This window comes from Fukomys damarensis, unplaced genomic scaffold (assembly GCF_012274545.1).
Source record: "Fukomys damarensis isolate Sample0158 unplaced genomic scaffold, DMR_v1.0_HiC HiC_scaffold_6, whole genome shotgun sequence".
NCBI lineage: Eukaryota > Metazoa > Chordata > Mammalia > Rodentia > Bathyergidae > Fukomys > Fukomys damarensis.
The window spans coordinates 11,558,739-11,582,521 of NW_022900918.1; the positions used below are offsets into that span (position 1 = coordinate 11,558,739).

A 23,783-nucleotide genomic window follows, 5' to 3' on the forward strand; every position below is an offset into this window, starting at 1 on the left:
TTTTTTTTTTTTTTTTTTTTTTTAGCACCAGGGATTGAATTCAGGACCTTACACTTGCAAGGCAGGTGTGATACCACCAAGCTAAATCCTGTGGGAGATATGTATATGACTGAACTCGGGTCCTTGTGCTTGCGATGCAGGCACTGGAACCACTGAGCTAAATCCCCAGCACCCTGTGGGATATTTGTAATTAACATGTCACGTCTATGTCCCCAGCCAGCTTTGCCATGCCCTATACTCCTATCTCAGTTTTACAGTTATTAAAGATAGGAAAAAAAACATGCTCTCATAGTGAGTTTGGGGCAAGTAAATAAATAAAAGTACACTCTACAGCATGGACTTCCATAAAAGAGAACAACAGCAAAAGCTCAATGATGACTATCCTTTTTTGTAGCTCCCACTGCTCATGCTGACATTAGGTCTAGGACATCTTTTCAGAAACTGCTCACATTCTTGGAAGAAGTCAATATGCAGGGTTTGGAAACTGTTCTGTCCATGAGTCCTGGGATTTTGCAATTAACAGGAAAGACATTTACTTTCCCAGTCAAGTTTGTCATGCCCTAGTTGCCTGCTCTAATACGGTCAAGAAAAGACATGACTCGTTTTGACAAATGAATGAAACACTAAGGGGAAAAAAATACCCCAAAACTACAGAAGCTAAGAGGCTCTTCCTGGTGATCCAAAAAATAATCCTGAGGAGATTTAATTCCTTTAATAGATTCATATATAAAAAGAGATTAATTTTGATTAACACAGGCCTGATTTTGACTTGGTTTTAAACACCCAGAAAAAAGTATAGCAATATTAATGTAATGATTGGCTCTAGTTAATATAAATGTATAAAATTTATATGAGAGAGCACACTATATTAAAAGCTGTTAGATATAAAAAAAATGACTCAACTACTGTTCCAGCCCCTGCTGATAGTCTGCAGCTACACCTTTAACATATAGCCATAAAAAGTTTTGATTACTAGTCTCACTAGCTGTTCCAAAATGTGGCCTTCAACCTCTCAATATATTCCCATTATGATATTCAAACATACTTTCAAATAATGCTTAAAGATTTAGCTTCTTAAATAAGTGTGCCTATAAAATAAAAATGGCAATATAAATATTCTCCCCATTGGTCATTATTACTTTTGTGGTATAAACTTTTTGGTATCTACTTCAAACTTTATATGTTTATATGAACTAGAGCCCTCATTATGAAAGGTCTTTAGATCTACAGAATAAATCCTTATAATAAAAAATTTAATGACCCAAAGTTTAAAAAGTAGATATCTTTATTAGTATATTCCTTTGCTATTCCTATAAATTAAAACAAAAATATTAGATTTTTTAAACAGAGAGGTATACTCAAATTCTTAACTCATATATTTGGGTAAATGCTTCAAAATAAATAGAGATTAAGCATTCAGGACAAAAAGCTTATGGTAAATGCCACTAACTTCTACCATTTTTTGGAGCCACTATTCATTAATATTCTGTCCCCTGTATGTTTATAAAATGAAGCTTAAACATCAACAACTTGTGGATGTCCTTATTCTCTTTTCCAAACTATCAAAAGGTGATGTTTCATCAAACAACATAACCCATCTTCTTTATGTCCTTTAAATCAATCATAGAGAGAATTCCCAGCTAGGCAAAAATCAGTGCCCTCTTCAGCCTAAATAGTTATGAAAGGTAAACCTTCAGTCCTTCTACATCCCTTCAAAGTAAGAAATCAAAGTCTTGGGGATGGGGGATATGAGGAGTGAAAGAAAAAAAAAACAATATAAGTGAAAAGGAGAAAAATCATAATGTTAAAAATCAAAATTAAGATACAAACTAGATTGTCTTTCTCTTCTTCTAAAACATAAGTAAATAGACCACATTTTCACCTATTTAGTGGGCTTTCCCTTATGAACGGAACATTGTCTTTCTGTGGGTGGACCATCTGTGTCCATCCACTGAACCCAGAAGACTATAGATTGTCATATTCCACAGCTTTCTACTCTCCAAAGCACATAAACATTCCCAGTTCCACTCTGCAGTGTTCCCTTCTCTCTTGAGGGCTCTCACTCCTTTCTTGAATATGTACCAAAATTTCTTCCAAAATAAATCCTTCCTATGCGTCTTTCTGATTCATTGTAAAAATACTGACAGGAGTCAGCAAAACTCCAAACATTCACTGTTTATGGTGGGTTAACATCCTCATTTCAGCTTCAGGAACCTCCTCAGACCCAGTCTGGTGACAAATTCATATGAGTTGAGCTCAGAGCTACTTGTGTTGTGAATGTAATAGTGCAACTGGGGGTATTGGGCCACTCCTGTGACACTCATCTGAACCTAGGCAACACCTGAGGCAACCACCCTTGACTACTACCTAAAAGTAGAGATTAAACATAACAAATACCCCTAGATCCTCCTAAAATTCCATGCCAGGGCACATGCATATTGGATCCCTTGGCAGGACCTACAGTTACCTTTCTTCACTCGGAACTTGTTAAAGATTCACACACATGGACAGCATCTCATGCACCCAATTATAATCAAGTGAATTATGGGAAAGGACATGCTCAGTAGATACAACTAAGCTGACTCCACCCTGTCAATCATACGGTCAATCATTCTCTAAAAGATGCAGTGGTATGTGCTCAATCCGGCAGTACATATATACTAAAAAAGATCCTATGCAAGACACACGTTTCAAATCCTTAAGCACAATTTATTCAGTGTCCATCCCATTTTTCTTTGTGCCTGTGTCATTTTTTTTCTGGACATGATGTATTATTTTTCTGCTGATATGAATCCCCTCGCTCTGGGTGTATTTCCCCTTTAACTTCATTAAACCACATTTACCTTACTGAAGTGTATGTAACATCCATTTCTTTGTTGTGCACAATAACCTGGAGCCTACCTCCACCTAACCTATCTCCCAGGGTGTCACTGTTATCATAAGGAAGTTGAAAAGGCAGCCTATCTCTATAAGGAAAAAAATGCTTATTTTTTAAAAATCCATTTTACCCTCTTGGTTATACAAAGTACTTTAGAATAGTTTATCAAATAGTTAAAGAAGTTCAAACGTGATAACTCTAATGATCTATTTCTTTACTAACTCAAAAAATTCTAAATATTTGAAATCTCACAAAGATTATTTTTAAGTGTGCTTATATTATTTGTTTTTCAGAATTAGGCTATGCTCCCTGTCAAAAGAATCACTGTCATATATTGACCTTTCCTGCTCGCTAGCATGTTTACATAGTGATATTATTAACAGAACTATCTCTACAAACAATGAATGGCAATGAACACTCAATAGATATGTTGTCAATGCTGAATATTTTATTGAAAAACTTTAGGCTTAAAAAAATTTTTTAAGAACAGACTTTTCAAAGGTAATTGCATTGTATTTTGACAAAAAATAGTAATAAATGTAATGTTGATTTTTCTACTTATGTCTAAGCAATAATAAAAACATGATTACTGCAATTTTCTAAAATTCATATTTTCTGTTTCATTCACAGAGTCAAAATATCACGAAATTTTGCTGAATAATTAATATGTAGGCAAATTTGTGCTAAAATGCACATTTCCCAAATAGTCGATTAAAATGCTTCATTATGGTTTCGTTGTTATTTAGTGATTTATTTATTTACTTATTGACTAGCAAGTTAATGTGCAACTTTAGCAAAAATCCAATGCTTTCTGTCTATTTTCAATGTGAAAAATAACTAGAATCAACAACGTCTATAACACTAACAGATTTAGGAGGCCTGTTGAGTCTATGGTAGAATTTGTTCATTGGTCAAAGAGGAGAATTCTCTAGCTGTTCTTCCCATACTTTTGCTCATAAAGTTATGAAGAATCCATGTTTCTTCTGGAAACTGGGAGATATAATTTCAGTTTATAACTGCTATATGAACAGCAGTTATTCTTTCTGTCAAAAGCTGGGACAATTTAAAATCCTCTCCACTGCTGGTGTGCAAGACAGACTAGAGGTGGCAATCCTTAGAGCTGAGAAAGCAGAAGGAAGAAGTGTTCTCAAGGCACAGAATCACCAGTCTCACAAATATGTAGTTAAAAGAACCCTTCCCAGAAGTAAGGTAAATAGGAAGAATCAACATTTGTTTAGTGCTGATTATTGGCAGATATGTTACTTGACTTTCATTAATTCATTCCATTCTTACAAGATTCCTTGAAGTAGGGATTATTATTATTATTGTCCTAATTTTACTGACAAGTAAACTAAGAATTTAAATGACTTGTTCCTGATCACAAGACAGTGTGTGAATAACATTTATACTGAGGTCTTTCTACATCAGGAAAGGAAGGAAATATATAAAATTCAAATATAAAAAACGATCTGGAACCAACTAAGTTATTAGAAAGTTCTTGGGAAAAAAGCATATTTTAACAACCATTCCAGGGTGTGCAGTCATCATTTTCATTTGAAATTTAATTTTTCCCATTAAGTTTATTGGTACATTTAAAGCACACAATACAGTTACATTTATCATTGGGATCTTGTACCTTTACATAATGTCTTGGTTCTTATTTTTTCCCTATACCCCTGCCCTCCTTTCACACCCTTCACTGTTCCCTATTTACAAAGACTTTGTTTCCATTTTTTGTTTTCTCATATTTTTTATTTTCCCTTATTTCCTTTCCCCCTTTCTACTTCCCCTTTAGCTATTTCTTCCTATTTCACACTATTGATTATACCATTTGAACCTTATTTACACTTTTAGTTTTTCATACCAGAGAAATTATTCAGTTTTTACTCGTGTGTCCTCTATTTATTTCACTTAAAAGTGTAGTCTCAATGTACATCCATTTATCTATAAATGTCTCTAGTTTCTCATCTTTTATGGCTGAGTAGTACTCTATTTTATAGAAAAACCACATTTTCTTTATCCAGTCTCCAGTTGATGGGCACACGGGTTGTTTCCAAGTTGTCGCTGTTATAAACTGTGCTGCTATAAACATGGGTGCACATATATTGCTGTGGTATGATTCTTGTCATTCTTTTGAAATTTAATTTTTGCTTCATTATATTTTATTTTATTTTTACTTTAATAGCACATGACTGCTGTATATAATGATTACATTCATCCCTGGGAGTTGGTACATGTATATAACACATCTTAATTTGTTTTATTTCCCCTTTCCTTCCCTCCATGTCTACACCCCTTTTCCATTTACAAAATATCTATCTCCATGTTTTTGATTATCTTTTAATTTTTTCTTAAATAATTTATACTTTGTGTTCCTCATATAAAAGAAATCATATGATATTTAAGCATGTGTGTCTGTTTTATTATGCAATATTATGGTCTCAAGATAACCCAGTTTTCTACAAATGACTAGAATTTATCATTTTTTATAGCTGAGTAGTACTACACTGCACACACACACACACACACACACACACACACACACCACATTTTCTTTACCCATTCACCTGTTCATAGATATATAAGCTACTTATAAGATGTAGCTATTATGAGTTGAGCTACTATGAACATAGGTATGCATTTATCACCATAACATGCTGTGTTTAACTCTTTGGGGATGATACAGAGGAGAATAGCTTGATTGAATCAAATTTCTATTTTTAGTTTTTTGAGTAAACTCCATCCTTATTTCAATGGTGGTTGTAATAGATTCATTCCCTCTAACAGTGTAAAAGTGCTCCTTTTTCCCCATAGCCTCACAAAAGTGTGTGATTATTTGATTTCTTGATAATAACCATTCTTTCTGGAGCAAGATATAATTTCAGTGTTCTTTCAATTCCATTTCTCTCATGGCTGAAGATGTCAAACATTTCTTTATGCATTTGCTGGCCATTTGTGCTTCTTCTGAGAAGTGTCTGTTATATATTTCCCACTTTAATTGGGTTTATTTGGAGAAGTCTAATATTTTTGTTCTTCATATAGTTTAGGTATTGGTTTTCTGTTCAAGGAGTAGCTGGCAGTTTTTTCACCATTGTGTTGGTTATCTCTTCACTCAGTTGTTGTTTTTGCTGTGCAGAAGCTTTTTAATTTGATATCCCATTTGCTGATTCTTGATGTTGTTTCCTATGCATTTGAGTCTCTGTCCATAAATTCTTTACCTAAGCCTATGTCTTCAGGAATTTGACCTATTTCATCTTCCAGCAGATAAAGTGTTCCTGTTTTAATATTTAGGTCTTTCATCTATTTTAGTACATAGTAAGATACATGGGTCTAGATTTAATCTTCTGCGTGTTTTCCAAGTACTATTTGTTAAAGAGGCAATCTTTCCCCCAGTGTATATGTTTGGCCCTCTTATCAAAGGTCACAGGGCTGAATGTGCCTGGAGTTGTTTCTGCATTCTGTCTTCTGTTCAGTTGATCCATAAATCTGTTTTTGCATTGGTATCAGGCTGTTTTTTTTTAATCACTATAGATTTGTGATATAGTTTGAAATCCAGGATTGCAATGACTCTTGCTTTGTACTTGTTGCTACGGATTGCTTTTGCTATTCTGCATCATGTTTGGTTCCATATAAATTTTAGGATTTTTTTCTAGTTCTGTGAGGAATTCTCTTGGTATTTTGATTTTGATTGTATGAATCTATATATATGTTTTAGTAGTATGGCCAGTTTTGATAATATTAGATCCACCTATACAGGAAAAGGTGATACCTTTTTTATTTTTTGCTTTCAAAAGCTTTCATTTCTTTTTTCACAGTAATATGGTTTTTGTTATACAGGTATTTGGCTTCCATGGTTATGTTAATTCCTAAGGATTTAATTTTTTGAAGATGCTGTAAATGGTATTGTTTTCCTAATTTCTTTCTCAATGTGCTCATTATTCTTGTAAGAATGCCATTATTTTTTATTTTAATTGTGTATCTTGCTACATTGCTAAATTTAAAAATTATTTCTAGGAGCTATTTGGTGAATATTTTGGGATATTCCATGTAAAAGGTTCTTGTATTTACAAGTAATGGTGGTTTGAGTTTTTCCTTTACTATACATACCCCCCCTTTTATTTCTTTGTCTTACTTAATTGCTCTGGCTAAATGTTCAAATACTATATTGAACAGGGGTAAAAATAGTGGCCATCCTTGTCTTGTTCCTGATTTTAGAGAAAAACCTTTCTGTTTTTTCCAATTTAATATGATGTTGGCAATAGATAAGTCATAAATGGCTTTTATCAGATTGAAATAAAGTCCTTTTATACCTATTTTTAATGATTTTTGAAATCATTAATGGGTGTTGGATCTTGTCCATAGCTTTTATGAATTTTTTGAGATAATCATGTGATTTTTGTCATTGCTTCTGTTTATTTGATGTATTACATTTATTGATTTGCATATGTTAGACCATCTTTACATTCCTGTGCTGAATCCTACTTGGTCATGATGTAAAATCATTTGAATTATTTTTTTTTGTATTCTCTTTGCCAGTCTTGTTCACAATACTTGCATCTATTTTCATTGAGGAGTTTGGCCTACAGTCTTTTACAGTTCTTTTTTAGTTGAGTCCTTGTTTGATTTTAGAATCAAGGTAAACCTGGTTTCTAGCAATGAGTTTGGCCATATTCTTTTTCTTTCAATTTCATTAAAGATTTTGAGAAGTATTGACACTCTCTAGTCCCTGCAATTCTTGTGGAATTCAGTGGTGAATGCACTGGGTCCTAGGTTTTTTTAGTTGGCAAGTTTTTAATAGTGCCTCAATATCATCACTTCTTACTGGAAGGTTCAAAAATTTTCATATAATTCAACTTCTGCAGGCTCCTGACATTGGGCAGGGAGAAGAGCACAGGATGTCTTGTGGGCAGGACACCACTGGTGTTTGGGATAAAGAAAGGGCTATTGTTTATTTCCAGGGCAACCTTGTCTCTTCTCTCCCAGGAGTTCACCATTCATGGATGCTGCTTGCTTACACAGACCCTGAGCTACAAGGGTTCAGTATAGGTGTTCAGTGTTCAGATATAGGTCCCTAGTCAGGATGGTGCACTTGATTTTAACTTCCCCAAGCACCCTCTCATACATGCTTATATGCTTACACTTTCTCTGTGGCCTGCTTTGTGAAAAATCTTGCTTGCTGTGTTCTCAGTGGGAAGGGTAGAAAGATTTGGAGCTTATTCCAGTATGCTGTCACCACTGGGCCAGCTCCCTCCTTTAGGCGTCTGACCCTCTCCCAAGACGGTGTGCATGCTGAATCTATGGTCAAAGGCGTGCCACAGTCCACTCCTGGACCAGCTTCTCTTTCTAAACCTAGTAATACTGGGTTTTGGTCCAGTGGTTTTTCTTCTATTTGCCTTCCTCTATATATCTGGTTTTCTGTACTGCCATGGCCTAGATGTACATACGTGTTTCTTTCCAGTACACATACTGGAGCTTCCCTTACTGCTGCTATCTACTAGGCTATGATGAATCTTGCCTTAGTCTTTGTTGTGGTCAGAGATCTTTGGATAAACAATATAACTTTTAATAAAACATGCATTTAACCAAAATTTCTTTACGATCAAACATAAACCATTAAAAACAAAAGACCATTACCTAGGCCTCAAGAATATCTTTATCACAAAACAAAAATTGAACAGTTCAAGTTCAGTAACCATAATGAAAATAGTAATAATAAATTTAAAAAGAAAATATATGATATTAATAACTATTGTCTCAAAGAAAAATCTAAAATGATTTCAGATGACATAGCTCATAAAAAACCTTTTGAATGTATTCCTAATGTTTCCTAAATGAAAAAATGTATAAAAATATAGTAAGTAGAAAATTAGACAAGGATATTTAAAAAAATAGGGATCATAAAAATAACATAATTCAGTGTTTAAAGATACAGAAAAGTAGAAAAAATGATAAATTCCTATAGCTTAAAATATATGTACTAAATCCTAGAAATCAAGTTCAGAAGCACTAGAAATCATGATATGTATCACTAGATATGTATGATAAGGAATAGTAAGATAAATTAACAGAAAACAAAGTATAAAAATACTTTATACTTAATATTTAAAATATCTTAAATGTCTTAAAATACTTGATATTTTTAAAATATCAATAAAATGTTTATATCTTCATTAGTAAATAAAAATCCAAAATTTAAAATCTCAGAAGACAGTTTAAAAGCCATTATGCAAATACTCAGATAATTTTATAGATAAGTTCTTAAAAGTTTCAAGATTAGGTAATTCCCATTCTACTACATCTGTGCTTTCTGAGTCAATGAAATTCATAATAAATACATATTTCTAAATCAATATTGAAAAATCAATGACAGGATAATTACCTAATTATTTTATGTAGTTAAGAAATTCCTGATAGATCTAAATGTAATATATTTTCCCATTTCCTCTCAAAATTAGACACTAATTCTTTATGTATAGAAGTGATAATCTTCAATAAAAGGACAACAAACTGAATTCTTCACAGATCATATACAAAGCAGTTCTCTGAAACAGTTTTCTAAGGCTGTCTTCAAGAATGTGAAGCTACTTTTTTAGGGGGAACTCTGTTACCTTGCAGGTTGTAGTAGTCCTTGGCTCACCAAAGACAGCCTAATGGGAGTCATCAGTTGTGGATACAAGCCAAGAGGTAAATTGTTCTTATAGAGAATTTAAAAGCAATAGTAAAATTAAATAAAAATCCCTCTGTTTCTATTATAACCAGGCAGTGACAATTCTAAATAATGTCTCTGATAAAATATTCCTCCTAGACAATACAATTTTGTTGGTCTAAACAATTGCTTGTACCCAAGCCAGACAGCTTCCACTCCCTGTCCTTGACAAGCCCACTACTCCTGAATGAAATTCAAACAAAGCAAACCAAAACACACACATCAATTAAAGCACATAAATCTTTGAGCAAATTCAGCATCTCTTCCTAATTTCTTTTCCTTTGTGGTAAAACTAGATGTAAATGGATAACTCGGCATGATAAAAATTGTGATCTGAAATTTACATCATAATTGATTTAAAATATTGTAAGCATTTCATTAAAATCTTTAATAAGGCAATGACTGTTAATGGAATTATGACTTTCACATTGCCATTGCAATTCAAAAGAATACATGAGATAGGAGATAGGAATAAGGTAAATACTGATAGGAGAGAGACAAGGCATCATTACTAATAAGTTATATATACTTATTAAAACCAGAAAAAAATGGCATTACTTAAAGTCATTGAGTTTAATACGTAGATTCAAGAAAAATGAAAAAAATATTATGTCTTATTTTCCTATGACGTATAAACTAGGAGCTAGAAGGTATGATGAAAATATAAAAATCAAATATACAAAGAATGAAAATACTTAAGAATTACACTTACCAAAAATATGGAAATTATGAAGGAAAGACAACATTTCAGAGACCATGAAAGATAACTTTTTAAATGCTAAATTGCCATATTAGGAGATGAAAATTTTGTATATCTGAAGCATATTTATTTTAATTTAATACATGTCTAATGATATTCAAATGATCTCAGTAGAAATTTTTGAATTTGTTAAAATTTGAAATTTTCACTACAGGAAAAATAAACATAAAAAAACAATATTTGGAAAAAATGTTTCACAAATGAAGAAAGGAGGGGTTCTTGCACTAGCAGATATTAGAAAATACTATGCAATTTTGGAAAAATAATAGTAAAACATTAATGTAAGAATTAACTAGGGACTGAATGTAGCTCAGTAGTTAATGTTTGTTGATATGTACAAGGTCCTCAGTTTAAGCAACAGTACCTCAAAAAAAGAAAATAACAACCTATTATGAAAATCAATAGACACATATGATATAGACTAACAATAATGCTTAAGAACTTAGAATGTGATATTAAATTTCTAGAAACTAGTGAGTATTGCAAAGGACCATGACAAAGCAAAAGCAATTGATAGAACAATTTTGGGAGAGACCAATCCTATTAAACAGGAACAATTAAAATAAAGTTGTAGTAAGAATATATATATGGTATTGATGTGCAAAAAGACAAAAATACCAAGAAGCTAGAATAGAATGCCAGAAACAAAGCCATCTTTCTGGGGTTTTTTTTGGAGGGGTACCAGGTATTGAACTTGGGAACTTGGTGCTTGCGAGGCAAGGGGCAGAACCACTGAGCTAAATCCCTGGGCCCTAGAGCAATCTGTGTAAGGAAATGTTCCTGTGTCAGAGAAGACCCTGTGGAGTAGTAAGACAAGCATAGACTTCTTTACAAGTGTCCAGAGGTAGTTCAACAGAGGAAGAATGGATTCCTCCCTCACAGCAGACACAGAAATCCAAATATATGAGCAAAACATATGTAAAAGAAAACTCTTAAACATTTAGAACAAACTACTGTGTAATACCTTTATGATCTAAGGAGAGAGATACCTAAAAACATGCAAAGCACAAACCACAAAGCTTAGTTATATGAAAATGAAAACTTCTGTGAATAAAACATCATAATTAATATGAAAAATAGACCTCTGCCAGGCACAATCGTTGGTGAACAGTTGGTCACAGTCTCACCTGGTATCCAGGATCTTAGTATCCTAAACAAGTAATTGAGTAGTTGAAAGGCAGAGGTTTATTAAAGGGAAAGCATGCTCTTCAGGCCCAATGAGAAAACTCAAGAGCAAATTTATGCACAGCAGCCCTGTCTGTTTTAGATTTGAGGTTCGAGTACACTGGGAAGAGTTCCAGTAGGCACTGTTCATAGATGGCAATAGTAAGTAATGAAAGAACAGAGGACAAACAGAGTCACAGATAGATGGCAGCTGCAGTGAGTTCCAGGGCTTGTTTCTCATTTGTTTTCCCAGAGTTGATAACTAAGTGGACTTCTTTCTGATCAACTGACTCTCCATTTTTACATTGATAAATCTGTCATGAGTTTACAACCAGGGTATCTTCCACACTATTTCTTGCTTTATAGTGATGCATACCTATAATCTCAGCTATTCCAGAGGCTGGAGCAGGAAGGTTCGGATTTCAAGACTGACTCTGGAAATATAGAAAACCTCATTAGACAAACAAATAAACAAACAATCAAAACAAAACATAAAAAAGCTTCAGGGCTTGAAGATATTTGTAATTAACAAAGAAATGAATGAATTAAAGCTCCCTTCCATCAATAAAAGATTAAGAAATAGATAAATGGACCCAAAACAAGGATAGGAAAATTACAAAAAATACGTTCTCCTCTCTGGAGAAACCCCTAGGGAAAATTTATAATATGTAAGGAAGCAGTTTTAGGCCAAACTTGATTCAATGATAGGTGTGTATAATTGTAATATCTGTGGCTGGGAAAAGGAAACAAAATTTAGAGAAATAAAAGAGTAGACTGTAGCTAGCCCTGCAAGACTTTATCAGTGTTTGCTGTTCTCTTTGCTCTGTCCTCTTCTCAGCGAGTGTTGGTCATATAACTACACCTGGCTATATGCTTCTAGGAGAAGAGGCAGGACCTCCAGGCCCAAAGCCTATAGGAGCTAGCATATTTTCTGTGTTCTCTTCTCCTGCCACAATGAGTCCAAAGCTTTAGGTTGAGATGGAGGTGCCATAAGATTGAAACACTTTTGATGGGTGTGCTGGGTCATACCTGTAATCCCACCACTGTAGGAGGCTGAAGCAGGAGGTCTAGAAGTTCAATCCTACCTAAAGTGACTTATTGAGACTCTTGTCTCAAAATAAAAATATAATAAATAAGTATACATGGTTAAGAATGTAGCTCAGTCTGAAGGCCCTGGGTTCAATCCCCAATTCTAAGGGGAAAAATAAAAGACTAGATTGAAGCACATTGGTAAATAGCTTACTGCAGAAGGGTAGCTGTACGAAAAGTTCTAGGATTCATATAGACTTTACAGGAGTAGAAAAATATTTGGCCATTGGCGATGTTAATAATGACTGCTACCATAGCCATTCCACACAGAGATATTTATCTTTGGCCACTGATTGAGTTCTAAATACCTACAAACATACCTGCAGCTACTCCCCTTATATGTGGGTTCTGCATTCAACTAAATTTAGGTGAAAATATTTAGGGAAGACTACTGCATCTATAGTGAACATGTAGAGACTTTTCTTATCACTGCTACCACAAAAAATATTAATATTACATGTATTCATAGTAGGTACTATAGTAATCCAAAGATAATTTAAAATATGTGGGATGATGTGTGTAGGTTATATGCAAAAGCTATTATCTGACATTTTATATCAAAGTCTTAGACATCTAAGGAATTTTGGTATCCATAGGAAGTTGTAGGACCAGTCCTCATGAATAGCAAGGAATAACATAAGTATCTAATGGATTAAATAGTTAAAACAAATTCCAACTTTTAAAACAAGAAAATATGAGTAAACACTTAACATGTGTCAAGTGAAAAAGGATTTTCCAAATATAATGTAGTGAAAAACATCACAGGTTAAAAAAATATATCTGACTACCTGTGGTAACATTTTGCGTATCAAATATGTCATAAAATAAGTGAAAATTAATGACATACTAGGTAAAAATGTTTTTTTTTAAATAAAGGGCTAACATCTTAATATATAAGAAGCTATTAAAAATGAATAACTTGAAATGCCAGAATTATACATACATAAAAAAGGACAAAGAATAAGAACTTATACTTCCTATAATTTATGAAGAATGAAATATAGACAGCTACCTTCCAAAGCTATCAGTATCTGAACTGGTGACAAAGTACACGCCTGAGTTTCTTGTTCAATAACAAAGATAAAACACTTCCAGAACTGCCCTGAAGTACGAACACCCACAAAGTATTTGACATTTTATGAAAAGTGTGAAAATAGTCTTGAATTTTAATTTTTAGTTACTCTTCTGTATGTTCAATTTTCTTTAATAGGTACCTATTATTTTAAAAATTAAAAATATTATATATTTATATTTTCTTGATGCAGTAAGACAAATGCCATTAGGTCCTCTTGTTACAAATCATGGATCTGATACATAACAATGGATATTCCCAGGAAGTTTCCATTTCCCGAAGTTCTTGGTTGAGTGACATGATCTGCAAAAGGATCTTATCTTTTGGGAGAGTGATATAAATAATTCTCACTTTGTATGACTCAAGTGTTTTGGAAGAACAGCTGAAGACTCTATTAAAAAGGCATTATGCCCCTAAGAGATTCTTCCGCCCCTAAGATGAATATAATACTTGAGAAGGCCTGAGTATTCTACCTTGTAGTCGTACATGGAGAATTATTTTGTGTGGTGCCACGGGTTAAATGCATATCATGAAATACACTTTCCTCCCGACTGCCATTTCTGTCATTTAATTCAATGAAAGTCTACAAAAATACAGGATGACTCAGACTATTGGAGCTGTGGCTAAGCGAGAAAAGTTCATTCAAAATTGATTTTCTTTCAGGACTCCTTGATATTCTTCATTCCAATTGTTCACCTCTACTGTAGGGCTCAGTAAACACTTAAGGAAGTCGCCATGCACTGCAGCCTGCCAGAGACATGAAGGAATGTAGAGCAGGATAATCACAACATCATCAACCCAATTCTCCAAGGTAGCTGGCCAATAATGCTGTTCTAATTGAATAACTTATCCACAGCTATTTCCCCTGGGAGAGCCGAAGGCTCAGCCTCGGCAAAGAGGCAGATGGTGCTGCATATACAATGAAACCTGTAATTTTCTCTTGCCATTGGACATGTTAACAGTGGGCTGTTTCTGCTTATTCTTTAATATTTTATTTTAATAGTCCCTTCCCAAATTATCATGTGCCATGAAGCAGCCAAAAATGGATTCAGTGATACATATCGTATTTAATTTATCATACCTCTAGACCACTGAACAACTTACTTGGTAATCAGCAGCAGTATGTGTCAGAATCAGGTGCAAACTGAAATGAAAGCCACAGAAAAGAACCCAATTAAAACTAAAGGGGAGATGAGTCTTTAGGGTGACACTGCATTAACTAGTGGCAAAGTATGGCATATCAAATCCATTATAATTCTGATTTTTTTAAACAATAATTTGGTGTGCAATATACATATCCAAGATCTTTGTGGAGACAAAGGGGAGGTTCTGTTTTCTGCTGTGAGACTGATTGAACCACTGGGATCAGGAAGGCAAGGAAGGGGCCCATGTGGCTGCTTGATTTTCCTGACTGGTGGCAGCCAAAGTTAGAAAGAGAGGGAAGTACAGGCTTAAAGGGCAAGCAGAGACAGCCCATCAGCTGGCTAACAATGCGACAGATGACAGGCCCAGAGGCAAACCCAGAGCCGCCAGCCCATCAGCCTGCATGGGCTGCCAAAGAGCAGCTGCAGCAATGGAATAAGATCATCCAGACTTCAAAGCTGAGGCCGAGCTGGAGCCAATGATTCCTTGTGCCTTGGAAACAGCCTTCCATGTATCAAGGTGCTATAGATGAAGAGAAAAGAGATCGCTCTAATGCCATTGTGCAAGACTTCCTTGTCAGAAACTCTGTCATGAAGAATATTCCACTCTACAAAGCTATTTCTCTGATTTGCTGAAGAGCAGGATGGCTTTCCCAGCGTCAGTGAACAAGTGCACCATTGCTGATAGCTGTCAGATAAGCCAGAGCTAAGGAAGAAAATACTGGAGGTCACAGGACAGCACAAATCATCCTGTGGTCATGGAAAGCAGGTGATAAAATCAGACTGATTTTGTTTTGGAAAGGTAAACCAGTGCTGCAGCAGACTGCTGTGGATAATTCATGAAGCCTCTGGTTTGTATTAGACACCCAACATGCCTTTCACAAAGAAATGACACAACAATTAATGTGTCAAGTAATAATGTGCCACTTGGAGGGGGATAATTGTACCCAGCGTCAGATAGTTATTAGGTCAGAACGAATGCTCATCCTTTCAAAGGCAGCGGCGTCTTTTCACTCTGGCATCCTACTGTAAGTACAGTATTGTGTTCATAATCACACAGGCTTCAGCCAGGAATGCCGGATTTTATCAGATTTTCTTCCACTTGGCATAATACTCTGATGATTCCCTACATAGCAAACTCAGTCATGTGAAATACAAATGAGAGTGATGAAAGATAGATTGTTACATATGGAGGAGACACTTTCTTTGTTTTTCACATAAAATAAAGCATGAGAATCATCCCTCAGAAGGTTGGAAAATGTGTAACAAAAACTATCAGACCTGAGTTTGCTCATGTGTAAAAGATAGTCCTTCCCACCGATGATTTAATGCATGAGGATATCAATCATTCACATCATGGCCTCAGAAGTCTTTGTTCAACTTCTGGTTCCATAACTTACTTGATGTCTGTTTTGGACAAATCATTTAACCTCACTCTAACATTCCATTTCCTCATTTGAAAAACAGAAAAAGAAAAATCTCCTATACATTTAGCTTCCAGATCTGTTGAGGTCAAGGAAGAAAGGAGATAAAAAGATGTTTTGTAAGTATGGAGGACCACATAAATATTATTTCTGATTTGTCTTATTAACACTCTACATTAATTAATGCTCAATTAATGATAAGATGTTTTATCTTTTTTACTTTAAGAAAAACTAGGCAAAGTCATAGACCCTTAAAGCCAAAGGGCTTGTGAGTGAATGGGGAATTTCCCAACCATTTGCTTGAGACCAAACTAAAATATTTAATCTAATCAAGAGCAAGGAAATAAAATATATGCTTTTTATATGTGTATTTGCCTCTGCTTCATATACTCAAGTGTGGCTATGGTGTGAAATATAAAAAAAATAGTCATTTTTAGAAGGAGAAAAACATTTCGGGTATTTCATCTACACAATTCATTGAGCTCTTTCTGTTAAAAAGTATTTAAAATAGGCCATGCCCTCCCCTGCTGGTGCCGCTCCCACCATCTCCAGTGCCAGGAGGGCCTGCTGGGCTGTGCCCTGCCCTGTGGGCACCGCTGCCATCTTCAGCACCAGGAAGGTAGCCTGGCAGACACCCTTGAACCTCCCAACCCTCCCTCGTGCATTCAGACCTCCTAATTGTGCTAGTCTTTAGACCTACTCTGTAGAAGCAGAGGTGGTCATAAAGGGTATTTTCTGGCACTCCCAACTTTGAACATCTTTAAAGAAGGGGCAGGGGAAACCTGTAGTAGAACTGAGTGGAGTTCAACCCTTCAGGAGGTCGGGGAACTCAATCTGGGCCTTGCAGCCCTAGGTCAGTCTGCATCGTGGGGTTCTGCCACCAGCTAGCTGAGATCAGGGGACATGGTTCTGCACATAGCAGCACATGTTGTATATTATGACAGCAGTGATATAGTCTGAAAGAGGCCCTTCAAACTCATTTTTTTTCTTTCTTTGTTTAATTTCACTCTTCAAATTCTTTACTGTAGTAGATGAGTGGAGTTCAACCCTTCAGGAGGTCGGGGAACTCAATCTGGGCCTTGCAGCCCTAGGTCAGTCTGCATCGTGGGGTTCTGCCACCAGCTAGCTGAGATCAGGGGACATGGTTCTGCACATAGCAGCACATGTTGTATATTATGACAGCAGTGATATAGTCTGAAAGAGGCCCTTCAAACTCATTTTTTTTCTTTCTTTGTTTAATTTCACTCTTCAAATTCTTTTTTTTTCTGTCTTCTTTCTCCAATTCAGTCTCTTAGACTAGCTCCACCATATTATCCCTCATCTCCCTTTTTGTTTCTGCTCCTGTCCTCAGATTTCTTCTTTTATTATTTTTTTCTCTTTTCTTTATGTTCTTTTTTTGTGTCATTCTACCTCACTCAAGGGATATTATACTTCTATTCTGTTTATCCCTTTTGAGTTTAACAGTTTCCTGATGATTGTGTGGTCATTCTACATCTTCTGACTTCATGTGAAACCTTCTCTAATTCTTTTACTTATCTACTTCTCTCGTCCTCTGTCTTAAGCCCCCATCCTAAATGGTAAATATCCTTATTGAAAAGTTTATTCACTGTAAATGTATTTTGGATTGCTTCTTGATTTTAATTTAATTCACATGGTTTGAAGGTGCTAGATTGATGACTACCACAAGTGGTCAATTTGCAAGTTGTGTTTGATCATATTGTGGTGCTGATTGTATCAATTAGGATAAAGGATTGTGATTGATTCAATGAGCTGTTTTCTTTGGTATTATGAAAATGAGAATGTCTATGAGTCATTAGAGACCCATGGGCTGAAGCCAAACTGTATCAGGAAAATTTAAGTAATAACCTAAAGGTTAAACTAAGGACAACCCAACCACAATAGTAAAAATGAGAAAACACTTAGGCAAGATACAGATACAGACTTCCAGTTCATCAATGGCAAACAGTGGGGCAAATGAGGATGAAAAGCCTGACAGTGAGCCATCAGAACACCCTGTATTTAAAGCACAGGAAGTAACAAAACTGATCAATCAGGCTTTAGAGAAATTTAAAACAGAAGTAATTTCCCAGATAATCATAGAGATGATGAGCAAAATGAAAGTGATAATTTGTGACTCTAGAACAGAAACTGAGAGGAAAGTAGATGAGCTCAAGACCACGATAGAAGCCATGAATGCCCAGCATAAGAAAGAATTGGAAACAATAAATGCCCAATATAAGAAAGAAATGGAATCCACAGGCAAGATTCGAGCCGATATCCAGGAGATTAAAAACTCCATTGAGATTGTTCGCAATAGAATAAAAGAGTCCAAAGATAGAATCTCAGATATAGAAGATAAAATTGCAGTCAGTGACCATGCAAAGAGAGGTCTCTTAAAAACAGTAGGGGATCATGAGAAATTGATCCAACAACTCTTAGATGATGCAAGGAAGAATAACACGAGACTGATAGGAATCCAAGTAGCAGGAGAAAATGCAAATGACTTAAACAAGCTGTTCACAGAATTAATTATAGAAAACTTCCCAAACAGAGGGGAAGAATTTGACATACAGATACGTGAGGCATATAGGACTCCAACTAGCCACAATAAAAAAAAAAAAAATCTACACCTAGACATATAATAATCAGGATCCCAGAAACCCAACAGAAGAACAAAATACTACAAGCAATAAGAGAAAAGAAACAAATCACATGCAAAGGAAAGCCCATCAGAATCACAGTAGACTTTTCAACACAAAACCTCAGGTCAAGGAGAGCCTGGAGTGAGGTATTTCAAGTACTAAAACAAAACAACCTCCAACCTAGACTGACCTATACTGCAAAACTTTCTTTCAAAATGGATAAGATACTTCCATGACAAAGAACACCTTCACAAATATCAAACCAGCACTACAAGGAATTCCAAACAATATCCTAGAAAACAACAATGAAGGTAACAACACAATGAGGCCCAACAGAGCAAATCAAATAGGCAAGGAAAGAAACTAAAAGGAGAAGGTGAAAAAAAAATGACAAGAATGAGTTAGTACATATCAGTTATAACCATCAATATCAATGGCCTCAATTCACCAATCAAGAGAAATAGACTGGCAGAATGGATTAAGAAGCAAAATCCTATAATATGTTGTATACAAGACACACTTAGTGCAAAAAGAAGCCCATAGACTGAAAGTGAAAAGACAGAAAAATTCTTCATGCAAAAGGAGCCCAGAAAAAAGCAGGGGTAGCAATCTTATTCACAGACAAAGTAAATTTCAAACCTAAACTGATTGAAAGAGACAAAGAAGGCCTCTACATCCTTGTGAAGGGAACAATTCAAGAGGAAGAGATAACAATTTATTTTCAATCTATTGAGTATGTTAGAAAGCACATGTGGTCCTTTTCTCTTTTCTTTCCTTTTTTTTTTTCTTTTTTCTTTTTCTTCCCCTGGCGCTGGAGATTAAACTCAGCACATTGCTCTGGCTAGGCAGGTGCAGCACTACTGAGCTAAATCTCAGGCTTTACATTTCATATTTTAAAAATTTATCAAAACATTAATCTTTGTCTTTATATGTTAGTCTACCAAATTGATGAATTATTTTGGTTCTCATTTTCTTTACTTTTTTATTGAGAATTTATGAAATCTGTATACATGAGTAGTATGAAAAGTATTGAAGTCCATCTTCTCTCATCTCTGCCTTCTGCAAACTTCCTTTTCTGTCACTACAGCTTGTTTGGTTGGAAATTTGTTAAGATAAATGTTGTTATGTTATCAATATATCTTTGTACCTATTTTCTACTGATAATGAATAATAATCTTTAAGTAAATTTTATCATAAAAATACTTAAATAAATGGATAATAAATCATTGATATCATTCAGAATCTGGTACATATTACAAATTCTCTAACTGCCTCAAAGACGATATTTGTTTTTCTCAAATCACACAAATCACAAACATTCCACACATCACTGTTATTATACCAAAGTATATATTGCATTGTAGAAAATATGCATTGTGTATATGTGTGGGGGGTATGTTTTTACACATATGTGTGCACTATTAAATGAGAAACATGGTCATGAATGTGGTAAGATTTTGTCATTTGGAAAGTTAACAGTTTCTTTGGCAATCTTATGATTTCTCTAAATTACATGCTTGATTTAATTCATAGTCATTTGTTTGGTGAGAATATTACATATGTGTTGGTGTTAAATTCTATCATTATACTTATAAAAATATAATTAAAATAAGTATGGGATATAGTAAAATAGAAACAGAAAAATCTGATCTTAAAAATGTGAACTCTTTTAGTTGTATTTGGATTTAAAATATAAGTATATTTCTTTTCTGTGTGAAGTTTTGTTAGAAAATATAAGTGATACAACCAACAAGCATATAATATTTATCAAATTAATAAAACCAAGGAGTTTATAAACCATACATTTTGAGGACAGTTTCTCAACTATAATATGTAGCTTTGTTTTGTTTATAAATACATTATTTCAAAAATATTATGCAAAAAGAAAATGAGAAAGAACATATAGTGTTTGAAGATCGTATCAAACTAATAATGTATTTGGACTACAGTCTGTGTTGCATAAATCTTTGTTTATTTCATATCCTTTTTTGCTGTCATATATATGTATATTTGAAATTTTTATTTAGTATCTTCATTTCTTGTTGTCATGTATGTTTGCAATCTTTAATAAAAAATTATTTAAGATAAAATATAATTACATGTTTTATGAAATATTAAAAGTGCTCAGTGGGACTTTGTGGACAAGAATAGTTTCTATGTCTTGTCCTTCTGTGAAAATATATTCCCAAGTGACATCTTGATTGTATGGACCATAAATTATAAAAGATAAAAAGAAAAAGGGTTCAGTCCATGGCTTTGAGTAGCTAATAACTGACCCTCTTGCCTTTAAAAATAACTAACTAGGAAAATCAGACTAATATATAACAAACATAATTAAAGTAAGTATTACTGTACTATGACAGAAGGTATATGGTGGATTAATCTGTTGAAGATAAACACTTCTCTAATTCAGATTAGGAAATGCAGGTGTGTCTGTTTTGACATCATATGAGTGCTCTCCCCCACCCTGAGTACTTGCATTCTGCAAAGAGTGCTTAAAAATTAATAGGACTCACAGGAAAAATATGGTTGTCAGTAGGAGTCCATAACCTACTGAAAGTCTTTTACAATGCTATTTTAAAAGTGACATTCCATCACTTCTGCCTTTTAATATTCAGTAGAATAAGTTACTAAGTCTCGCCATCCTAAATGGGAAGGAAAACAGTATCAGAAAATTTTTGCACTCTGTGTGTATATACTGGAAATTCCATCTAGGGCCTTTGTACTGGAGCTACATCCTTAACTTGTTTTCCACTATTTTTTTTGAGACAGGGTCAAGTTGCTAAATTTCCCAGGTTGGGCTTGAATTTGTAATTTTCCTGCCTCAGCCTCCAAAAATGCTGGGATTACCAGCATGGGCTATCATGCCTGGCTCATTGTGTATCTTCTGGGCTGGATTCATCAAGTAAGAGGAAACAACATAGGTAGAGAGTCTTGAGATAAGTTGCAAAATTTATAAACCCATAAACCTATAGTTTGGGGGATTATCAGATATTGACAACCATATATTGGTAGAGTAAGCCAGTGGCAACAAAAATGGAAAATCCATCATGAGTCCTATCCTTTCTGGACAATAGAAGGAAGTATGCCCCGTAGTCCGAGGCTTTAGGTAACTTGAGGGTAGGGGCATCAAGGCAGATTTGCTTAAGCTAGTTGGTCATTCCTGGCATAATTTCAAAGATAAATCAGGCTGATCTTTTTTTTCAAGTCATTCCCTAGTGAATACTAATATATATATCATTTGAGAATAACAATCAACAATATAAGTAATGGCCTCTTAGACTTGATAGTCTCTTCAAGGAAGGTGAATACTTGGGTTCCAGAGTTTTAAGCATAGTGGGTTTTTTGTTTTGTTTTGTTTTTGTTTTTTTGTTTTTGTTTTTATACTGGGGATTGAACTCAGGACCTAGCACTTGTGAGGCAGGTGGTGGAACCACTGAGCTAAATCTCCAGCCCTAAGCATAGTTTTAAACTTTATTGTATAATACTTCATTGCTTCTCAGCCTTTTGGCTAAGATCAAGTGTATTTTGCAATACTTTTTTGGCATTCCCTGGTAAGTATTACCCCCCTCTTGAATGGTGGCAAGGTTTTGTGGTCCCACCTGCCATAGATTCTAGGCAGTGATCTAGTATCCTGAAGTGTCTACTTCATCTTTTGCTCCCATGAATCATTTTCTGTCCCTTGAAGTTTCACATTGCCTCCTACTGCTAGGGAGATACTTTTAACACTGTGATAACTTGTCTTACTGCCACGGATTTTTATTTCCTGTACTTTATACATGCTCATGGACCATAGTCATCTGTGTTCTAGAGTTTTTGTAAATGAATGATATTTACCCTGGATAGCACAACTCCAGGGCCCTATCCCAGACAATTAAGTCAGAATCTCTGCTGATTTTTATAGGTAGCTAAAGTTAAGAAACCTTAATTTCTAAAATATGAATTTAAACATCTGACTCAGTAGCCACATTTTCTACTTATCCTCATTCAAACTTGCTTCATTTTATTGACTTCTTAATCTCATAGTACCCACTAATACATTGGTACTTTTTAACAAATTACCTCTCTTTTCTTGAACTCACCTTCTAAGTGATATACCATAGTTCTACACTACATAGCCACTTCTCTTCAAGGTTTATAACATCCTTATTATTCTTTCTGTTTGTCATACCTGTTGGCATAGTCCTGAATATGACTAAATTAACTATGCACCTGCTTCATATTAGCATGCATGTAGCAGAACATTGCCAAGAAAAATCACACAACTGTATTTGAACTGTTCTTGTTTCAACTTATCAAAAGTATATGTGGATCCTTGACATTGCCAAATAGTCCCTCCATATGCCCTATGATGGTTTGGATCTTAAATGCTCCATAATGGCCATGTGTAAAGGCTTAGCCAAAAGCCTACTGAGATGCAGGACCTATAAATTCATACACCTCCTGGGTAGAATTTAGGCCATTTAGGTTATGCAACTTCTTTTCTCTTTTTGCTTCTCAGCCACCATCAGATGAATAGTACTGTTTCATCACATTCTCCCACCACTGGAGAACTGCCAAAGAATCTAAGCAAGGAGGCCAAGAGACCATGGACTGAAACCACGAGCCAAAACAAATCTCTCCTCTTTTTAAATTGTTCGTCTCAGGTATTTTTCACACTAGAAAGATGACTCCCACACTTCCCTAGTTATTTTACTTTGCTGGCACAGATGATTAACCTCTATAGTTGGTTGAACAGTGTTGCCCATGAAGATATATCCATGTATTAAGCCTTGCCTGTAAGTGTGAGTTTTTCTGAAAATAAAGACTTGTTGCAAGTATAAAGATTCCAAGATGAGATGTTCTAAAGTGTAGGGTGGCCTCTATAACTGAAGTCGAATATCCTTATAAGAGAGGGAAATTTGAG

The 23,783-nt window shown here is 34.8% G+C and overlaps 1 long non-coding RNA gene across 1 annotated transcript in view; it reads left to right on the forward strand.

The window, feature by feature from the left end:
* The window catches only part of LOC104861029, an 88,672-nt gene extending 65,136 nt beyond the window's left edge, over positions 1-23,536 (forward strand). Inside the window, exon 3 of the long non-coding RNA XR_779888.1 lies at positions 23,379-23,536. This is a non-coding gene — a long non-coding RNA (uncharacterized LOC104861029). The remainder of the gene's footprint in view (positions 1-23,378) is intronic.
* Positions 23,537-23,783: the final 247 nt, after the last annotated feature.